This window comes from Chrysochloris asiatica, unplaced genomic scaffold, assembly GCF_000296735.1.
Source record: "Chrysochloris asiatica unplaced genomic scaffold, ChrAsi1.0 scaffold00070, whole genome shotgun sequence".
Classification (NCBI taxonomy): Eukaryota; Metazoa; Chordata; class Mammalia; order Afrosoricida; family Chrysochloridae; genus Chrysochloris; species Chrysochloris asiatica.
In genome coordinates, this window is record NW_006408588.1 from 1,860,347 (window position 1) to 1,869,156 (window position 8,810).

Consider the following 8,810-nt stretch of genomic DNA (forward strand, 5'->3'; position numbering starts at 1 on the left):
TGGCCAATCCATCTCGTTGGGGGTCTTCCTGTTTTTCTCTGACCCTCCACCTTACCACACATGATATCCTTCTCCAGCAACTGGTCCCTCTTGATGATATGTCCGGCATATGAGAGGTGAAGTTTGGCTATCTTGGCCTCCAAGGAGTACTTTGGCTGCACTTCTTCCAACACATATCTGTTGGTTCTTTTAGCAGTCTATGGCACTTTCAATATTCTCCTCCAATACCATAACTCAAAAGCATCAATTCTGATAGATAGATAGATAGATAGATAGATAGATAGATAGATAGATAGATGATATGTATACACCAGGTATACATATCTATTTATCTATATAACTGGTATGACGCCAATATATATATATATATACTCTTGGTGTGGTTCTATAGACTCAGCACTGGGACTGCAAAGTTAGCAGTTCAAACCCAGCAGCTGTTTCTCAGAAACTGTATATAGAGTCGCTATGAGTAGGAACTTACTCGACGGCACTTAACAGTAGCAACAACAACAACATCTGTATTTGAAGTTGAAATATTTGAAAGCAAACTGTATGTCACTTTCAGTTCATCATCTCTTGACTATAACAAAACAATATGACTTCAAAAAATTTCTTTTCAGCTTATGATGGTAAAATCTTTCTACTTTTTTTCTATGACTTCCTTTTGGTGATGTGCACATTGATATGTAAATGTGCACTTTCTTTTCCATTTCTATAGCACATCATGCACACAATCATATTTATATCCTAATAATGTAAGTATAATAACCCTGAATACACTTTGATCTTTGAATTTTAATTATGTCAATGATATGTGCTTTGATGTGAATGTGTTTTTCCCCAAAAGATCAAAGATTGGAATAAGTAATCAATTTAGCAAAATAGCTTTTTCATCATTATTTATTGAGTTCCCACAGTGTTAACGGGACATCAAATTAACTCAGGCAATATGCAGTGATCAAACATAGGTTTTAATCAGCATTAGTGCACTTGATGTTGCTCACAGCTTTCTGCATACACGCCTTGTGATGCTCCTGTATCAAATAGAACACAGTGATGCCTGTGTCTGTCATTAACAACATCCTTTCATGAAACATACATTTTTCAAACATTTGCAATTTTCTGAGTACTGCATAAGTGCTTGATGAAGACTACCTAACCTTTGTCAAGTAATGGACTAAGATTTTGAGGTAAACAGTGTAATCAAAATGTGATATGTATGAGAATAAGTAAAAATATAGTGTGACTATGATTTCAATTCTAGTTATTATGAACAAAACATGTCTCTGAAATCAGTGGATGATTGCACTATCAGTACTCTATCAGTAAGACACTCATTTTAGGCTCCTTGCAGTGTCTTTAAAAAAAAAAAGGAAAAGTGTTGTATGAGATCCGCTAGCTCAAAAAGCTGATCTTTCTATCAGTCTTTTAAGTGAGATCAGAGCTAATGAAGATGGATTTATGGAAGAAATCATAACTGGGAAGGATTCTTGGATTTATCAGTATGATCCAGAGAGCAAGCTCCAGTGGAAACAGTAATTCTGAGGGCATCTCCTATGCCAGTTAAATTCAAGGTCCAGAGGTCAGCTCAGAAGCTTATCGCAACTGCCTTTTGAATTCTCAGTGAGTAATCCTGATAGGTTTTCTCCAGGAACACAAAGATCTTGAGGACTTATTATGAAGATATTTTTAGAAATTTGAAAACTTCGTTGGTGAGAATATGGGCAGGAGAGCTGGCATAGTTTTTTTTTTTTTTTTTTCCCCCATTATGACAATGCTTCTCAATCATTGAGGGGAGAATGAGCTGTCCTTACACCACCCAGTTTACAATCCTGATCTTGCATATTCAGATTTCTTTTTGTTTCCCAAATTTAAAGGTTACTGACAATGAATTTGATTCCAAGGATGCCCAAAGGGCCATATAGATGTGATATAAATTGTGGAGCTCTGCATTCATTCATTGGAGAAGGATTAAACAGACGGAAACACCACTTTTAGAAGTGTATAGACCTACACCTAGATGAAGAACATGTCAAGAAACTATAATTTGACAATTTAATATTTTCTTCAATAAAAGTTTCTATGATTGTGTAGTATTATTCTTTGACTGACCCTCATACACGTATATAAAGCACAGAGTTGGGAGTTTCTTATTTGGTGGTAGGTATGGAAATGGTCCAAGAAAATTTATTTGAGAAAGGTTGAACATTCAAATGCATGTAAAAAATTCTCAGCAAAATGGCTAAGAAGGGAATTTAGGTAAAGGGATGGATACTCTGTGATGGATAACTGAACTAGATAATGCCAAGGTATGAAACAGGAGAACAACAGCACATAATTATATAAAAATTGATGCATGCATTTCAATTGAGGTAACTTTACCAGAAATATCATAAACTATTTATTGGTGTCTATTTTTTGAGTCACTGAGTTATTATGTTGAGATAAAAATGTTGATGGTCTTGGATGTGTTTTCTTTGGGGAGCTTGTAAGTGATACTCACCAAGCCACTTCTAGGAAACCCTATACAGGGACACTATGAGTCAGAATCGACTCCGTAGCACTTAGCAACAGCAACAACATAAGTGATATTTATTTTTCCACTTAATTAGAAATGTAAATATCAATGCTACCTATTAAAAATAAATAGGCATATAAGGTAAGTTGGAAGTGCTACATGTATGCAGATTTATAAGGCTAGTGTCTTTCATTTGAAAAATATTGTTTTATATTAGAATAAGAGTTGGAAATTATATAAATGTAAAAATAAGTATTCTTATGATAAGTTAATTAATACACTGCATTTTTATTTCAAAGAACTGTTGATTTTATTATAGCCTACATATATTAAAATTATTATTATTGGGTGAGATAGGTCATGATATACTTTTGAATTAATAAACTAATTTTTTATAACCTTACAAAATTATCAGTCTTTAATTTTTATCTTTAGTTATTGAAAGAATTACTGTTCTCCATTCATACCCTTTCCTTTGTTGGGAAATATTATTCTGATGTTTCAGGAATTGAACAAGTTTGGTTTTAAAAAAACATGGCGTTTATGTTAAAAGCCCAGAAACTGTTTCAATCGTCTCTTTGAACTTAATGACATAATGTCAAAGAGGGACGTGAAAGAAACCCTTTTACTTGATGGATAGTATGGAGTCCTGGTGTTGTGGTGCTATCGGTAAGTGCACTGGGCTGAAAGATTGGTTTAAACCACAAGGCTGGCAATTTAAGCTCACTAACCACACCTTGGAAACCCTATACAGGGTCACTATGGGTCAGAACTGACTCGATGGCACTTAACAACAACAACAAAAATGGTAGTTTTACTTCCCCCACCTGGTCTCCTGTTCTTACACTCTTCCCAAAGCTAAATGGAAATCCCATAATTGGGCCCTTTTTTGCCTTTCTACCATCACACTCCATGTCAGAATCAAGCTGCCTTTTGACTGCTGTGTCTTAAGAACCATTTTGTAAAATCTTGAATGAAACTTATTCCATTTTTGTACTTCAAGTGTCAGAATAAATACCTTGTGACTTATAAACTGATTTATTCATTTTTAAAATACATATTAGAAATTAATCCTATATAGATTTCAAGTTGAAAATAAAATGAATTGGTCCTGTTTTATCCTCTAACTTTGTCCCTCATACTTCGGATATATTGTCAGGAGGGACCAGTCTCTAGAGAAGGATATCATGTTTGATAAGGTGGAGGGTCAGAGAAAAAGAGGAAGACCGCCCAGTGAGATGGATTGGCCAAGTGGCAGCATCAATGGGCTCAAGAATGGCAACAATTGTGAGGTTAGCCCAGGATCAGGCAGTGTTTCGTTCTGTTGTGCATGGGGTCACTATGAGTCGGTACCGACTGGATGGCACCTAACAACAACAACAAACTGGTCAATTGATTATTCTTTACCATTAGAATGCACTAGAGATAGAAGACAAATGATAATCATCACTACATTTTTTTGATGAACTGTCACCTTTCTTTATAGTCATATAATATTTGAGATAAATTTCCTCTAGTCTTGGAGACACTGGAGGGATCCACTCAGCCTTAAATGTGAGTCAACTGTGTCTGCTGTGTAAAACAGAGCCCTAGATCTTGAAAAGCCCAGACCTCTGTGAGTGAGTAAACAGTGACATCATGTTGCAGTCTAGTAAGTGCTGTTTCAGAAAAATGACAAATTAGGTCAAAATAATCAAAGTAGAGGTTGCACTATCACAACTGTTCTTACAATAATATAAAGAGCTTTTGAAGGCACTAAGTGAAAAGATGAAATTCTGCACTGGTTGTCAGTTTATAAAAAGAATCCCCCATGGTGTGGCATCTTCCTAGTTAGAAAGAATAGACATCCTAGTCCTGTTACCTTCTGACTTCTGATTCTAATGGACCATATGGTTCCTGATTCTTCTTTAAGTAACTTAATGCCTGTGTGATTAAGAGGGCAGATGCTTTCTGTGCAAAATCACTGAGCTGTCCTTTGCACAGTAGCGATCAACATGGACCCCGTCATGATGTCAGTTTTGTTCTGAGGCTAATAAAATTTAAAGAAAATTATGATGCATCTTACAGTTTAAAGATATTCACATGAACTGTTCTAGTATATTTTGAATCTTCTTGCTTAGAGACAGAGCAATCTGTGTTACCCCTCACGTCCCATTCCTTACAAGCAACCATTGAAGGTGAAAATTGGGCCCGATATCATGCAAAGACATAATTCTCTTTATATATACATAGATATTTTACTCTTTCTGCAATTTATTTATTCTGATACAAAATTGCAGCTTTCTGATTTGAACATCTTACAGGTACCAACTATTATTTTTTTCTGTTAACCTTGTCTCTGTAGAATAAGAACTGCAAATGTGTGGCCAAGAAAATGAATCATCTGTATACTTTTATACATGCAGGTGACTATAAGGTATATCAATTTTGTTTCATATTCTGAGAATTTGTCTTCTTTGATCTTCCTTCAAAATAGCTATTCAGTCAAGTCCATCATCCTGAGATCTTATTCCGCTTTGAAGAGTTGGAAACAAATTCTGATTCCTTGTCTTTGTTCTGCTCAAATATCTTAAAGGTATTTGAAAAAGGCAAACAAACAAAGCTAATATACACGAAAGCAGACATTATCAGATACTTTGGCTGAGGAAGACATGTTGTGCTCTGTAAATATCTGATCTAGTCTTGTTGTTAGGTGCCATGAAGTCGGTAAGGACTCATAGGGACCCTACGCACAATAGAACAACACACTGCCCCATCCTGCACCAACCTCACAATTGTTGCTACACGTTGCCCATCGCTGCTGGCACTGTGCCAATCCATCTCATTGGGGGTCTTCCTCTTTTTCTCTGATCCTTCATTTTTTCCAAACATGATATCCTTCTCCAGGTATTGGTCCCTCCTTCAACATGTGAGACTCACGAGAGACAAAATCTGGCCTTCCTGGCTTCCAGGGAGCATTCTCGCTATGCTTCATCCAACACAGATTAGTTTTTTTTTAAATAGCATTCCATGGTACTTTTAATATTCTCCTCCAACACCATAGCTCAAGTGCATCATACCTTCTATGGTCTTCCTTATTCATTGTCCAACTTTCACATGCATATGAGGTTATTGCAAATACCATGGCTTGGGTCAGGTGTACCTTAATTTTCAAACTGGTATCTTTGCTCTTAAACACTTTAAAGAGATTTTTTTAATATTAGGGAATGAGAAGTCTTAGAAAATGAGAAATTTTTAAGCTTGACAAACAATTAATATAGCAAATGAAGTGACACATACACAAGTATGTGAGTTAAGTATTTTCTCTTTTGTAAGGTGCATGCTAGATTTCACTAATGATCCCAATTCAGCACTCTACTCATTTCCACATCTTTATATGTCACTTTGCAATAACTTCCCATCTTGATTAAAGAAAACCCTTCTTCATAGGCTTACCCATGTACCTTGCCTTAGCCAAATAAATGAGGCAGAACTCACAGTGTACCAGTTCTGAGACTAGGCCTTAGGAGTCCTTGAACATTTCTCGTTGATTTCTTATGCTCGGCTATACATTCAAGGCAGCCTATTACTCCTAGGAGAAAGATGAAAGATATGTGGGGCAATGCCTAACTACCTACAGACAGATGAGGATGCTTACCTGTGATCAGTGAAAAGCCATAGATGCATGTAAAGTACAAATGTATTCATTTCTGTTTCTGAGTTTTTTAGTGATCTGTCTTACAGCAAAGACCATTTGGTTAGCATTTGAGATGCTCTAAATCTAAATTTACTTTAAAAAATGTTGCAAAGAACCTTATTAAGTTTTGTAAGTTAGAACTACTAGAAATGCTTTTTATAGATAAAATGAGTTGTGTTAACGATATAACAATGATTTTTACTTAGTAACTATAACATCATTCTACTCCTCCCAAGCAAAAAAAAAAAGAAATCTTGGGCTTCAGATAGCTCAACAAACTAACACCTCTAGGTCAAACCTACTTATTCATAGGTTCTGGATTCTCCCTCTTTTATTCAGGTGTGTCTCTCGATCTTAGTACATGGCATTAGAATATTTTGTGTGCCTTGGTCTGAATCTCTGATGAAAGGTGCTGCACAGAGCTTCTTATGACAACCAACAAGACCTTCCTGGAATTATAGTGAAAGCTTTAAAAAATAAACTCCTATGACTGATAGAGAGGCAGTCATTGCACTTTGCATAGAATTGTTGTTGTTGTTGTTAGGTGCCATCGAGTCGGTACTGACACATAGTGACCTTATGCACAGCAGAATGAAACACTGCCCGATTCTGGGCCAACCTCACTACTGTTGCCATGCTTGAGTCCATCAATGCTGCCACTTGGCCAATCCATGTCTTTGGGGAGGCTTCCTCTTTTTCTCTGATCCTCCACCTTACCAAACATGATATCCTTCTCCAGTGACTGGTCCCTTCTGACAATATGTCCAAAATATGAGAGACGAAGTTTGACTATCTTGGCCTCCAAGGAGCATCTGGCTTCACCCCTGGAAGGTTCTACTACGCATGCACACAGATCTCCTCAAAATTTAAAGTGACAGTTTCCACTAAGACCAAATGGCCACTTATTTGTCTGTCAGTTTGTTGTACTGCGGTGGCTTGTGAGTTGCTGTGATTCTGAAAAATATGCCACCAGTGTTTTAAATACCAGCAGGGTCACCCATGTTGGACAGGTTTCATATGAGCTTCCAGACGAAGACAGACTAGGAAGAAAGAGTGATGAACTACTTGCATAGAATATCTCTGTTTTTTCACGTTCTGCAGCACACGACGGGATTGTGTGTTTGATGTTCATGGTCAGGGCTGCTGACATTATTACAGATAGTTGCTTTTCTACTAGGCTGGGTCCTAGAGGAAGGCTGATAGCACAATGACCAGAGTCCTCAGTCAACCTCCAGTAGATGCAGATTGTTGCTAATTTTGTTTAAGATTTAGACATTTGTTCTTACTGCAGTGTAGCTTAGGCTCATACACCATTTGGTGTTGAGAGTATCAGAAAAATGGCAAGTAGTACTCATTTACCTCTAAATACTTCCAGTAAGTGAGAGTCACAGACCTTGACAGTTATGAAAGGATACTTAGGCAAAAGTCAGGTTGAAATAGTTCTTTACCAATGACTTTAACACAGGTCCCTCTTCCTGGTTGATGATACATGGTCCTTTCTGGACTGTGAATCAGTTGACTGGGACTCTAATGATTTCTCGGTTATTGTGGTATAGTGAATTATTTAATGTGTCTTCTAACCATAGTCTCTAACTCCCACCAAACAGTGATTTGGCCCAGCTGGGTCTGAGTAAGGCAGGAGGGAGAAGATGCTGCTAGCATGACGTGATTCAGCTGTGAATGTTAACAGAGTTAATTGTAAAAACTTGAAACTCTAGCATGGTTATAAAAAGAGCCGTCTCAAAAACAAGGGAGGGGATCTCATCAAAGCAAAAAAGTCAGAAGCGGTTGCACATCCTTTGTAGTCAGAGATCCTTGTGTATGGAACCTCTTTGACCCAGGGACAAAAAGCTTGTGATACTGGAGAAGGAGCAGAGGAGTAGCAGCAGCAGCAGAACCAAGAGTCACCTGCGTAAGGTAGCAAGATGGGCTTCCCAGTCCACAGAGCAATTGCATCTGAGTGATTTGGGGCAGGAGGCTTGCTTGCAGAGTGGAATGCCTCCAGTCATGTAATTATTGGGGCTCTGTTTGCTGACCTATGGAGCTAGACCCCTAGTGCAGACCCCTAGTGCCTGGGGACTGAGGCTTACTATGGAGTGGCATGCCCTATAGGCATTTACCAGCTTCCTTAAATGAACTTTGTAGCATTGTCCTATCAGAGAGACGCCTGCCTATGGACATGGCTGAGGAGAGGTTGTAAAGCTGTACCCTGAGCAATTTTACCCTGTATTAAGTTTCCTAATAAACCCCATAACTGTGAATGTGGCATCTGAGTTCTGTGTGCCCACTGCAGTGAATTGTTGAAACCAGCATTGGTAGAAAAGGCTGTAGGAGGGAGGTTTTGGTATCACACTTTTTTGGCAGATATAAGTCAGATAATTTTAGAGAAGATGGTTGATTTTGCCTGTGTTTTGTTTTGAAGTGTGGGGAGATTATCTAGCTTAGATACTCATGGTGATTTAGCAACCAAAAATATCTGAGATGGAACAAACATATTGCTTGGAAAGTAAAAAGAACTTAGGATAGTTTCTTTTTAACTTTTTCTCAGCCAGTATTCTGGGCCAATTCTGGTGAGAGGGTTTGTACCACTCAGAGGAAATGATAAGTCCAAATTCC